The 13,805-nt window shown below is 44.7% G+C and overlaps 1 pseudogene; it reads left to right on the top strand.

The window, feature by feature from the left end:
- The first annotated feature begins 11,990 nt into the window (after positions 1 to 11,990).
- Positions 11,991 to 13,389, top strand: LOC125351956 (annotated as a pseudogene).
- The last annotated feature ends 416 nt before the right edge of the window (positions 13,390 to 13,805 follow it).

Raw genomic sequence — 13,805 nt, 5'->3', positions numbered from 1 at the left:
TTCCTGGATTAATCTTCCCTGAAGCTTCACCTTTTCTTGGAGTGTGGTCATTTTCTGGTTGTTGTCAGCTGCTTCATCGTCCAGGCAAGAGATTCTGGATTCTATATGGTCCACTCTTTGTGTTATGGTTTCAATTGCGGAGTTTATGGATGTCAGAGAGCTATTCATGGTTGTCATATCAGCTCTGATCGTGGAAATTTCTTCCTTTAAAGAGTTGTATTTTAAATCTATTTTTTCTTGCATTTCAATTCTCAGGATGTGGAGATTTTCTTTAAAGGCGGCTTGCATTGTATCCATTTTTGCTTCCATTTCTTTAAACGAGGCTTGCATTGTATCCATTTTTGCTTCCATTTCTTTCTTGGCTTCCTGGGTGTCCTTCCAGATTTCCGCTCTAAACTCCTGGAATTGTTTTCTGATTTCATTTCTGACGCTTTCGATCATTCCTGTTAACATGGCCTCATTTGCTTTTTTAGTCTCCATCTCCTCTTCAGTCGTGCTGCTTTATGGAGCTGGCGAGTTGGCTTGTCCTTTGATGAACTGAGTTATGTTTCTTTGTGATTTGCGCATCTGGAGGTCTGTGTAAGTCTTCCCTCCCTTCTGTGTAGGCGTGTCTACGGCAGCAGGTGCTGTGGCTGTGGCCCCGCCCACCAGTACAGGGCACGCCTACCAGAGCGGGCGCTTTCGCCGGGTGCCCCGCCCTCCTGTGCACTGTGAATCCCCTACAACAGGCACTTTAGCGGGATATGCCTCCCAGAGCGAGCCCTGGGTTGTTGGGTTGTGCTTGCGCCCTCCTGCGAGCCCGTTGGGGGAGGCAGTATGTGTGGGGCCCAGTGGGATCGACTGTCCGGGTGTGGCTTGACACCCTCAGACCGCGCCTCCGCTGCGAGGAGGGGGGACGTGATCAGGCTCAGGTGACCCTGCTGGGCTGGTATTGCCCACCAGCGCCCGTGATTTTAGTTGTAAGAGTCCGCAAGGTCCAGGCGCCTCGGCTGGGGCTTGCCCTGCCGGCCATCCCCCGGCCCCTGTTGGGAAGGGGACGGGGCCGGTTCTGCCAGTTCAGGAACCTTTGGGGGCTTGGGGCTGCTCCACCCTTCCCCTGCTAAATTGGCTTCCCAGCGCCTGATGGGAGCTTCCCGCCTGATTTGGGGATTCTTTGTTCCCTCGGGAGTGGGGAGGGGGAGGGAGGGAGATCTAGCTTCTTTTTGGGCTTGGGTCTCCCGTTGGGGGAAGGGATTATGGGGGACTCACTTTTGCTACTTTGTGTGTGTGTCCCGCGCAGCCGTTGGCCCTTCAGGGGTTCGCGAAGTGTCGTGGTGGCTTCCCTGGTTCCCTCTTTCTGCCACGCTGGGTTCCCTTGTCTGAACCCGGTGTGGACCCGACCTTCTCGTCGCTGCCGGTGTGTGTCTTGGTCTGCACCCTGCCTTGTGTCCGTGGGGTCTCCCGCTATATGAATTCTGCGCTCCTGGCAGCCTGTCTGCCGATCGCCGGGTTCCCCTTTCCCAGCCTGGCCCTGTTTGGGCCAGGGTCGGCTGGTGGGGGGAGGGTGCCCCGGTGAATCTCCGGCTCCGTGTAAGTTTTTGGTTCTTCTTTTTTGCTCCTTTTTGTTTTCCTGCGTTTCTCCACTGCTTCTGGATGTTGGTTTTGCTGGGTTCTTGATGGGGTGTTGGGTGTTGGAGTTCCCAGCTCGCTATTCAGTTGGTGCAAGTCGGGGTGCCTTCCTATTCTTTCGGTGCCATCTTTCTCCCCCTCCATCTTTTGATTCTTAATTCTAATACCTTGAACTTACTTAGACAAGAGTGGACTGATGTCTACTGAAGGACAAACGTAACTAGTTAGAGGCAGGGTCCCCTTTGCTGTGAAATGCCAGCTAATTCAATTTTTCACTACTACAATGACAGAATTCATTGTTGAAAGAAATACCAGGACTAGCAGTCAGACAATCTGAGTAATTGTCCTGATCTTGGTACTCGTTTTCATTGGATAAGTCACTTAATAGGTTTAGGCAGCATCTTTCATATTTGCGTAATAAATTATTTTGGTTAGGTAATATCTGAGATTATATCCAATTATAAAATTTTAGGAAGCTGTGTATATATATGTAAAATAATATGTAAGATTTAATTCAAGCTTAAATAGTAGGGTGTTCTTTTAAAATCATTTGGAAGGGATAGCATGACATTGATCAAGATGTATTTTACTCATAAACTGATATTTGGGGGGCTGGGAATGTGGCTTAGCAGTAGAGTGTTTGCCTAGCATGCACAAAGCCTTGGGTACAATTCCTCAGCACCACATGAACAGAAAAAGCTGGAAGTGGTATTGTGGCTCAAGTGGTTGAGTGCTAGCCTTGAACCAAAAGAAGCCAGGACAGTTCTCAGGCCCTGTGTCCAAGCCCCAGGATTGGCAAAAAATAATTATTTAATTAAATTAAATAAACTGATATTTCAATTGAACCTCCTTTGTGTAACTACTTAAAGATAATTGTAAAAAGGAAAAAATCTTTTACCTAACAAATTCATTGAAACCAGTGTTTGCTAAATTCTAGGTACTGGAAGATTTGTGAGCTCTTGTTCCATATATGATGACTAAAAAGATTATAAATTCACATTCAAATTGTATAAAGACAATAAAGCCATAAGTATAATTAAGAAATTGTCACTAGCAGAGCATGGTGTCATAATCACATCTACTCTAGAAAGAGAATTAAGAGTATCACAGTCAAAGGCCAGTTGAGCAAAAGTACAATACATTGTTTGACAAACAAAGTAGAAGCAAAAAATACTGTGGTGTGGCTCAAGTGGTAAGGAGCTTGCCTAGCAATTTTGAGATTCTGGGTTCAATCCAAGTACAAAACAAAATGATATAGAAATATTTCTGTCAAATATAGGGTTGGGGATATATATCAATGTTAGAGTGTTGTAGCGCGGACTCCATCTTGATTAGGGAAACATGGTAGAAATGTTGGGGGAAATAAAACTGACTCCATCTTGATTATTAGGTCAACCTGACCCCAAAATTCTACTTCTGTAAATGGCTTGCTGAACTTGTTTGTGTTAACATTTCCTCTTCCTCAGGTCCTCAGCTCCTCCCATTAGCTCCCAGATCCACCCATACCTAATGGGCCACTCCTACTCACTACTAAGACCTACCTATTTCCCATTTAGCCCCAGAGAGAAGCTGCCACCTGGATAAGGTGTAGACCCCATGTTGCTTCCTCTCCCGTGGGAGATATGGCCCCACTAATAAACCTCCTTATGAAGCTTCTCCTGTCCATGATTATCTCCGCATGGTCCCCTGGCATGGCTGAGACATATCCTTTCATTGGTGTCGAACCCAGGATAGGTTCCCCAGTGGATTTGCTTCCCATTTCTGGGGGATCCAAGATGCCCCCAGGACCTATTCTGCTGTCCTAAGCCCACCCAGAGGACCACTGAGGTAACTTCTCCTGACCAAGTGCTGTACTTCCATCCACCACCACAGCAACAGATTTGAACCTCCAACCAGGGTCAGTGACCATTACCTGGGGGCTTGGATCAACTTTCCATAAGGCCACTGGGCCAAGGCCACTGGGCCAAGGCCACCGGGCCGCAGCACTGTCTGAAATCTTGGCGCCAAGTTCCAAGCCCCACTCCAGGGGACCATAAGCCACCAGGCTAGGTCAAGGGAATCAGCAATTGGTGTGACGGCTCCAATTAACTGTTTATTCCCTCAGAATCCACTCCATTTTGGAGTCAACTGAACAGAGCCCCACTGGGACGCTTGTGGGAATCTCTAGTTCAGCTCCGCTGGTCACTCATCAAGGGTGGGAACAGTCTAAAATGCTTCAAGAAAGCTACTCAAGCTTGTACCCAATCTTAAGCCTCATGCAATCAAATTTGGCCCCAAATTTGGAACTCCATGTGGTCCCTTCATGGAGCACTCGACCCCTGATATATTATAGGACTTACATAACTTCTGAGTGCTCAGGCAGATGGAATTCTCTCTCTCTCTCTCTCTCTCTCTCTCTCTCTCTCTCTCTCTCTCTCTGTCTCTCCCCTCTCTCTGTCTCTCTGTCTCTCTCTCTCTCTATCTCTCTTTCTGCCTCTCTCTAAACTCTGCCTGCCTGTCTGCCTTCCTGACTGTGATATAGGATGGGCTGGTACTAGCTTCCAAAAGTACCAATGTTTGTTTAACATCTGCTTTGAAAGACACAAAGGAAGGTTTTATGTTCTTGTTATTGATGTTTGTTAAGCTTGGAGATCCTGTTAAGTTCTGCTTGTTGTTGGCTAACTCCTAAGTTTTCTCTAGCATTGACCATGTGGTGGACAATAGGATTGGTTTTAACAAGCATCATCTTGGTTCCATCAAGGTTCCAAAAACTCTCAGAGATGGAGTGTTGTCCCCCCACCCCACCCCAGGTAATGGGTGTGCCAAATTCCTAGAGGCAGGGTGGGGATGTGGAAACTCAAGCTCCCTGTAACCCTGCCCCCCCTGAACTCTGTAACTGCCACCTTGCAATTCAAATATTCAAAGGTAAAATCGTCTTGCTGTGGCCCTGATTAGGCTCTGAGCAGCTTTGCTCCCATTACACCATGCCATGTGTCGGTGTTTTGTTCCTGTCCTGTTTCCCTTCTCTGGACCCTCTCTGCTCATAGCATCCCACTTCAGCTCCCCATTGGAGTTGAACTGGTTTCTCAAAATGTGGCTTCTCCGTTTCCTCGCCATATAATCTGTGAAAATTTTTGCTCACTGGAAAAGTTCCTTTTTGCTTTCTAACTGACCACATGGTTCTAAAATATGGGCAAAATTATGTCATTTTGCCACTGAAATTCCAGAATACTTGCATGGCCAATTAAAAATCTAAGCACACCCCAAAGCTTGTGCACAGTGTCTGTCTGTCTGTCTGTGTGTAAAATATGTAAAAACTGGCATCATGGTATCAAAATTACTTGCTTTTGACTACTATTTTAACTTACTTTAAGTCTTGTGTTAAACTGATCCTTGAAGCCTGTGGGTAGTGTCACAGTAAACAGCCTGGAGGTTATCCTGACTCCAATCACCAGACTCCAAGCCAAAAGAAAAAACTCAGTTTTAAACCCAAACTGAGGGCTGGGAAAATGGCCTAGTGGTAAGGTGCTCACCTCGTATACATGAAGCCCTGAGTCCTCAGCACCATATACATAGAAAAAGCCAGAAGTGGTACTGTGGCTCAAGTGGTAGAGTGCCAGCCTTGAGCAAAAAGAAGTGAGGGACAGTACTCAGGCCCTGAGTTCAAGCCCCAGGACTGGCAAAAAAAAATAAAAAATAAACCCAAACTGATCATGTTTGAGTGCAAGCAAATGTGTCTAAGAAAAACGCCAAAAGGTCCAAATATGCAGCACATGGTATAAGTACACTGATGTAAAACCAGCATGTTATTGTTTGTCCATCTATGCTAAAAGTCAAATGTACATCTGATCCTGGCAACTCTGATAAAGTAGGCTAAGATTTTTGCTTCTCTATTTTCTCTCCTGTGCTCTCATAAACTCTTTAAGAGCAAGGGACCAGAGTCAGTTTGGAACGAGTGTGCAAATGTGGGTGCTGACCTTGATTTTCCTGACCCAGGATTGATATTTTGATTTATAGGATGCAGTTAGTAGTGAGTCAGGATACAGGTCGACACGTGTGCTAGCTGTGTGGACGGTGGCGGTCCGTGACTACAGGAAGCTACCTCCATAGTCTGTTCTTCAACTGCCTGGTTTCACTACTGGTGATTCCTTATTCTGTCTCTCTTGCATGGGAGACCGCTCAGGGAACAAATGAAGTGCATTCTGGACCCTCTTCAGCATGGGTGTCTCCCGTGCCTGTCCAGCCTAGCCATATCTCTGAATCATTGGTGGTGTTCTTGTGAAGATTTTGACAGGCCTAGAGCACTCCTGCCCTGGCTCTGCCTGCCTCAAGTAGCTAGCTCAGTTCTAAAAGACTTAGTATACTTCCAAGATTAGAGTTGGGTTTATACTAGGCCTGTTATGGCAGAGTTGCAGCTGAGACTTCAAGTGTGTAGTAAGTTAAGACACATGGTTATGAGTCTTACTCCAAGGTTAAAAGCATCAGAGTTGTGTTTGGTGGCCACAGGTTTGCATTGGGGTAACACTGGTGTCTTCCCCCTCTGTGTCTCAGAAACTGTTGGTGGCCACTGCAGAGAGCAGACTTGGTTGTTGGCTTTTGGTCTGTGTGGATTTTGTGACTGGGAAAAGGTCTGAACAGGCCCAGGCCTTCAAAAATCTTTTTAAAGTTTTCACCCTCCTTAAACCAGTAGAGCACCAGCCTACAAAAGCCAGAGTAGTCAGAATAAGCAACCAGTGAATACTGGGAGATTTCAAATGTCTTTAACCAGTTTGTATAGAAATTTGCAGGCAACCCAGCAGGAGGTATGACAATCTATCCAATGGACTCTGAGAGATGCCATTACAGCCTCGCCCAGATCCAACACATCTCTCCTGCCTGCCACCATCACACATGACTAATGAAGCCTGTTGATTCGGGATGGAAGACACAGCCACTTTGGATCCATTGAAGCTGAGGCTTTTACATTGTCCTGACCCATTGCCCTCTTATTATTCATTTGTGTACTCTTCCACCTGCCGGTAATGTTAAATGATATGATTTGGTTTTTATGCTATTTTGAAGTTAGATGCATTTTGGTAAATAGCAAAAAGGTGCCAAGTTTGGATTCTTGGCACAATGCTAGTGGTTAAATAGCCCAAGGAACTTTAAAGTGATAATCAATTGTTTGAAGACTCCTATCATATCTACTGAGTTTTGTCATTGCAGAACTCTGGCAAGTACTTGTTGGTCAATTCTCAACAAGTTACAGGTAAGCTCTACTCCTATTGTTTTCCTGTTGCTTTAATTGGAAATAAAAAGGGCTTTTATGGCTAAGACTCATTTGATTTCAGTTCAAAGCCAGCCCTGGCAGAAAAAAAAATCCCTCTAAAACTCCATCTCCCAACTAACCAGCAAAGAGCCAGACTGGAAGCTTGGTTCAAGAGACTCATATTATAATAACCAGCCAAATGCTGGAAGCGGCACTGTGGCTCAAGTGGTAGAGTGCTAGCCTCTAGCAGAAGTGCTCAGGGACAGTGCCCAGGCTTTGAGTTCAAACCCCATGAATGCCAACTGGGACAAGCTATCCAAACAATGAGCACCTAGACCTTCAGGACGAGGTCAATCCTGACAACGAGGAACCGTAGAGAGGAGTAAGAGGAGATGAAGTCTCATCTTAAATGGAGTCAATTTAAACTTGCCCTTTCAAAATTAATCAGAGCCAGGAGATCAAGAGGAATAGTTGCTTGCGCACCTAATGTCCATACCTGTCCATTTTCCGTCTGGGTAGGAACTTGCTATTTGTATATATATTAGCCTCTGACTGGTTACTCCCAACCAGTCTACTATCCCTAAACAGTCCCTTCCTGCCCCCAGTCCAGTTATTCCTCCTTCCTTGTAGTGGGCCACAATTGGGTTTATGTTCCAAATGGAATTTTTCTGGCTTGTGGCCAAGGTGTGTTCCATGTCATTCATGTCAACTGGTCCTGTCAGCTTGTTAGCCTTTTGCCTGACCTTTTCAAAAGTCTCTTTTAAGAGGATAACATCCCTCACCCAGGGCGCCACCTGGGAACTTGCGGTTCAGGCCATCCTGTTACTACACACAACTGGAGGCTTCACTTACACTGCTCTGCCCAGTGCAGATCTGGATACTGAAGATCCCAGACCCAGTGACTCCTTGGTGTACACAAGCTGCAGGAGGTAGCCAGAGGCGACCATGACACCCTTTGGCCCTGATAACCATTCTCATGGAAATGATGAGGACCTTTACCAACCAAACTGTCAAGCAAATACTTCTTGGATGGTACCTGGTCAAACGATGAATTGGGGACCCCTGACTACTTCACCCCTTTACAGCAAGAAGTAGCTACAGAAGAAACAACCTCCGCCCATACTCCTGGCCTGGTACCCTTCCCCAGTTATTAATAAAGAACAAATGGGGAATGTTAGCATTTCCCCTGCCTCAGGTACTCAGCTCCTCCCATTAGCCCCCAGATCCACCCATACCTAATGGGCCACTCCTGCTCACTACTAAGACCTACCTACTTCCCTTTAGCCCCAGAGAAGCTGCCACCTGGATAAGATGCAGACCCCATGTTGCTTCCTCTCCCATGGGAGATATGGCCCCCCTAATAAACCTCCTTATGAACCTTCTTCTTCTGTCTGTGACCATCTCCGAATGGCCCCCTGGGATGGCTGGGACACATCCTTTCAGTTTGTTATTTGCTCTACTCCCTGTGTCAACCTCCTACATCTGTGAACTTACTGCATGCTCTACCCCCTGTGTCAAGCCCCTACATCTGTGCTAAGCTTTTACCTTTATAAGCCCCCTATTTGAGGACTGCTCAGGGTCACGGTGGCAGCTCCCAATTCTGTGCTGTGTCCCTGGCCAGTCAGTTGGCTTTTTGCTTCCCCAATAAATCCATCTTTTTGCTTGGGACTGTCTCTGAGTGGTAGACTCTTGGAGGGATGGGGAATCCCCTCCCTCGAACCCCATAACATGTCTTACCCATAAAAATAGCACTTACCTAGCATACACAGCACTGTAAAATGCATATATATGTACATATATACATATATTTAAACTCATATAATACACATATACAGTACATACATAGTACATGTATGCATACATAAAAGTATGACTAGGAGAAATATGATAGAAGTAAACTAACAAGGCGTTTTTAGGGTCTTTCATTTTAGTCTTATTTCTAAGAAATAGTAGTTAAATGAAGCCTAGAAGAGAAAAAAAGGACTCAGCCATGTGCAGATAGGATCAGGATTATAGTCAAAAACGAGGACACGAGGGACAGAATTAGCATAATGCATTGGAGATTTCAGAAAAACATCCATTACAAGCAAGGAAAGATATTAAAGCTGATGTTAGTGAAAGAGGCAAGGACAGCTTGTGGCGGGCACAGAAAGAATTCTTTAAAAATAATTTTAGATGAGTTTTATTACACATGTTCTCATACATGTCTATATATGATGTGCTTTAATCATACCTCCCATCACCTTCATACTGTTTCCCTTCCCATTAGGACTTCCTTCAGAAAGACCCCCTTTTCAATCATGCCATATTATTATTATTTATATTTTTTAAAATCTAGATTCTGCATATGAAAGAAAATATGTGGTAATTACCATCCTAAACTTTATTTGTCTTGGTCAATATGATCGCTAGTTCCTGCAAAAGATATAATTTCATTCTTAATTATAGCTGAATAATACACCATTGTATGTGTCACATTTCTTTTTATTTATTCATCAGCATTTGGACAACTAGGATGGTTCATTGTTTGAATATTGTAAATAGTGTTGCTGTAAATATGGATGTTCACATATCTCAATGACTCTTCGCTCTTGCTCCTTTAGATATACATTCCAGGGATATAACAGCAGTTCTAGGTTTGGTTTCTTGAGGAACCTTCATACTGATTTCCATAGTGATTGTACTAATTTGTATTCTACAAACATTGTATAAAAGGTCCTCTTTCCTAAAAACCTTGCCAACTCTCATACTGTTTTCTTGACAGCCACTCTAACTACAATAAGATAGAATCTCAATGTGTGTGTGTGTGTGTGTGTGTGTGTGTGTGTGTGTGTGTGTGTGTGTTGCCAGTCCTGGGACTTGAACTCAGGGCTTTGGCACTGTCCCTGAGCTTTTTTTGCTCAAGGCTAGCACTCTGCCACTTGAGCCACAGAGCCACTTCTGGCCGTTTTCTATATATGTGGTACTGAGGAATCAAACCCAGGGCTTCATGCATGCTAGGCAAGCACTCTACCAGGAGGCCAAACTCCCGGCCCTCAATGTTGTTTTGATCTGCATGTCCTTTATTGTCAGGGATGTTGAACATTTCTTTATATATTTATTTCCCATTAGTAGTCCTTTTTTAGAAGAAAACTTTCCCTTCAATTGTTTTATTTGGTGATTTTTAAAGGTTTAGTAAAGATTGGTTTTAGTAAAACAGGAGAAAATATAGAAAAATGGACAAGAAAAAGAAGTATGTCCTGCTTTCCCTAAGAAAGGAAATAAGTGAAAGAAGCAAAGGGATAGTTTCTATCTATACATTTTTAGAATTTGTGAGCTGAGAATACAAGTTAGTCTAGCAATTTCTAACCTAGACAAGAGTTCTGGGTATATAACATGGGTGAGGCCTACTCAAAACTAAGTCAACCATCAGGGTTTCCTTTCACCAGACCATCATTTCATTCTTTCTGTCTCTACCAATTCATGAAGATTTCTCAAGTTTTTATCAGGTCAGAGAAGGCAGATGATAGTAGTTTCTTTTTTTGTCTTCTGTTCTTTTAACCCAACAACCGAAAGAGCATATGATAAGAGAGGAGCTTAACTGCTTTTCCTCAACTTCATACAGGTTTCAATATCTATGTCTAGGTCATTGAATATTTATTAAAAATAATATAATTTCCCTGCCTCTTATGATCTATCTATCCTGCCTCTTTTCCCCCATAAAAGATTTTGGTGTCTTCTAATCTTAAAACAAGGGGGCTGGGAATATGGCCAAGGGGTAGAGTGCTTGCCCTGCATACATGAAGCCTTGGGTTCGATTCTTCAGCACCAAATAAACAGAAAAAACCAGAAGTGGCGCTGTGGCTCAAGTGGTAGAGTGCTGGCCTTGGGCTAAAAGAAGCCAGGGACAGTGCTCAGGCCCAGAGTCTAAGCCCCAGGACTGGCAAAAAAAAGGTGAGAAGGCCTGGTCCAGTGGTCCACACCTGTAACCCAGCTCCTCAGGAGGCTGAGATGTGAGAATCTCAGTCCAAAGCCTCTTACCATAAAAAAACAACAGAAGTAGAGCTGTGGCTCAATTGGTAGAGCACTAGCCTTGAGCAAAAGAAATTCGGGGACCCAGACCCAGAGTTCAAGTCCCAGGACTAGCAAAAGAAAAAAAAAAGACAAAATAACAACAATAAAAAAAGAAAGGTGGCTGGAAATGTGGCTTAGTGGTAGAGTGTTTGCATAACGTGCATGAAGCCCTGGGTTCGATTCCTCAGCACCATATAAACAGAAAATACCAGAAGCAGAGCTGTGGCTCACAAGTAGTGGAGTGCTAGCCTTGAGCAGAAGAAGCTCAGGGATAGGTCCCCCGCTGTGAGTGCAAGCCCCATAACTAGCAAAGAAAAAAAAAAAAAAAGGGTAAGTAAGTAGGTTGATTGTCTGTTTTCTATAGCAGCATATATTGAGAATGCACTGGTGACCTACCTGGCAAAGGAGACCTAAAAGTTATTTTCTTATTTAATTTGGGAAGTGACATAAGAAATGCATTTGGCAGGAAACTTAGTTGACAGGATTCTGCAATCAGGATCAGAAGATGATCAGGATTAGAAGATAAAGTTATTCTACTTACAGAAAAATTAAAGGGATCTTTGTGAAAGTCATTTTAAAGAGTGTTTTCTATATATGGATAATAATGCTGTCAAGATTCTAAGAGTTCTTCTCCACCTTTTTCTTATCCCCCCCTACCCCCATTCCCTACCTTTTCTTTTTCCTCCCTTTCCCCTTTCATCATTTCCCCTCGAAGCTGCTTTCCTGGCAGGGGCAGCACCCCGGCCTCTGCACCCCCTGTCCTGCCCCCCCCGGCCCCCACTTCCCCGTGGGAGTGGGAGCCCCCCCCGACCCGTGCACCAGCAGCGATGGCCTTGGATCCGAGGTCATGAAGGCCTGTGCCCTCACCCCCAACCTGGTCCCCCCTCTTCTCCCTCCTCATCAGAGCCCCTGTCCCTGAGGAGGGGTATGGTGGAGGGGAGGGGAGGGGGAAGAGGGGGAGAGGAAGGAGGGGGAAATAGGAGGGAGGGGGGAGGAGGAGGAAGAGGAGGAGGAGGAGGAGGAGAAGGAGAAGGAGAAGAAGGAGAGGAGAAGAGAAGGAGGAGGAGGAGGAGGAGGAGGAGGAGGAGGAGGAGGAGGAGGAGGAGGAGGAGGAGGAGGAGGAGGAGGAGGAGAAGGAGAAGAAGGAGAAGAAGGAGAAGAAGAAGAAGAAGAAGAAGAAGAAGAAGAAGAAGAAGAAGAAGAAGAAGAAGAAGAAGAAGAAGAGCTACATTAAGCTGGTTGGCAGACAGCTCGATTGGATATCATGAAGTTTCCAGGGCCTTTGGGAAATCAGAAATTGTCTTTCCTACTGGAAAAGGCAATCTCTGGGGAAGCACAGATGTGGAAGGTGGATGGGCCTAAAATGCCTGCACATCAGAATGTTTCTCCATCCGGGAGAGATGAAGTAATTCGGTGGCTAAGCTCAAGTACCAATTCAACCTTTACCCAGAAAAGTTTGCGCGGGCTAGCCATCTTTTAGACAGATTTGTAGCTACTGTAAAGGCCCATCCAAAATATTTGAGTTGTATCGCAATCAGTTGGTTTTGTTTTTTTTCCTAGCTGCCAAGTCTGTTGAAGATGATAAAATTCCAGTGCTGCAGGTATTGACAAGAGATAGTTTCTGTGGCCGTTGCTCATCTGAAATTTTGAGAATGGAGAGAATTGTTCTGGATAAGTTGAATTGGGATCCTCATCCAGGCACACCACTGGATTTTCTTCACATTTTTCATGCCATTGCAGTGTCAACTAAGCTTCAGTTACTTTTCAATTTGCCTAAATTGAGCTCAACATTTGGCAGTACTTACCAAGCAGCTACTTTATTGCATGGCCTGCAACCCACTTGTGCAGGTCAAAGGATCTATTCTTGCACTGGCTATGGTTAGTTTGGAAATGGAGAAATTCATTCCCTATTGGCTTCCTCTTTCAATTGAACTGCTTCTGAAAGCACAGAGGGATAGCTCCCAGTTGATCCACTGTCAGGAGCTAGTGGCACATCATCTTTCTACTCTGCAGTCTTCTCTGCCTTTAAATTCTGTTTATGTCTACCATCCCCTCAAGCATACACTGGTGACCTCTGACAAAGGAGTGTTCAGATTACATCCCTCCTCTGTCTCAGGCCCAGATTGCTCCAAGGACAACAGCAAGCCAGAAGTGCTAGTCAGAAGTACAGCAGCCTTCAGTCATCATGTCCCAGTTGCCAGTGGGTGCAAGCACACCTCTGCTTTGCAAAGTAGAGGAAATGGAAGTGGATGACTTCTATGATGGAATTAAACAGCTCTATAATGAAGAGAATGCTGCAGAAAATGTGGGTTCTGTGTGTGGCACTGATTTGTCAAGACAAGAGGGACATACTTCCCCTTGTCCTCCTTTGCAGCCTGTTTCTGTCATGTAGTTTTCACCCAAATGTTAGTTAACCTGCCAGGGAAAACTAAGGTTGACTACTCTGGAATGAAAACATACAAAACCAGGAAAGGCTATACAGGCTGTTTTGAAGTGAGCCACCCCCCAAAAAATAAAAACCCCACAATGAGGGCTGGGAATATGGCCTAGTGGAAGAAGCCCTGGGTTCGATTCCTCAGCACCACCTATATAGAAAAAGCCAGAAGGGGCACTGTGGCCCAAGTGTTAGAGTGCTAGTCTTGAGCAAAAAGAAGCCAGGGACAGTGCTCAGACCCTGAGTTCAAGCCCCAGGACTGGCAAAAAAGAAAAGAAAAAAACTCACAATGAAACAAAAGCCCCTTTTCATTTGGCGGCTAATTATAATTGATTATTTAATTTATATATAACTTCAAAATATTCAAAGTATTTTTTAAGAAGTAGGAAAGTTTGTAGTGTATCAGTTCCAGTCTTGCCCCATGTGAAAAAATTTCATACTTGATGCTTAAAAGGCTCCAAAATTTCTAGCTATTAACCCTTG

This window comes from Perognathus longimembris, chromosome 5 (genome assembly GCF_023159225.1).
Source record: "Perognathus longimembris pacificus isolate PPM17 chromosome 5, ASM2315922v1, whole genome shotgun sequence".
Lineage (NCBI taxonomy): Eukaryota > Metazoa > Chordata > Mammalia > Rodentia > Heteromyidae > Perognathus > Perognathus longimembris.
This window is presented reverse-complemented; position numbering and strand designations above follow the sequence as displayed.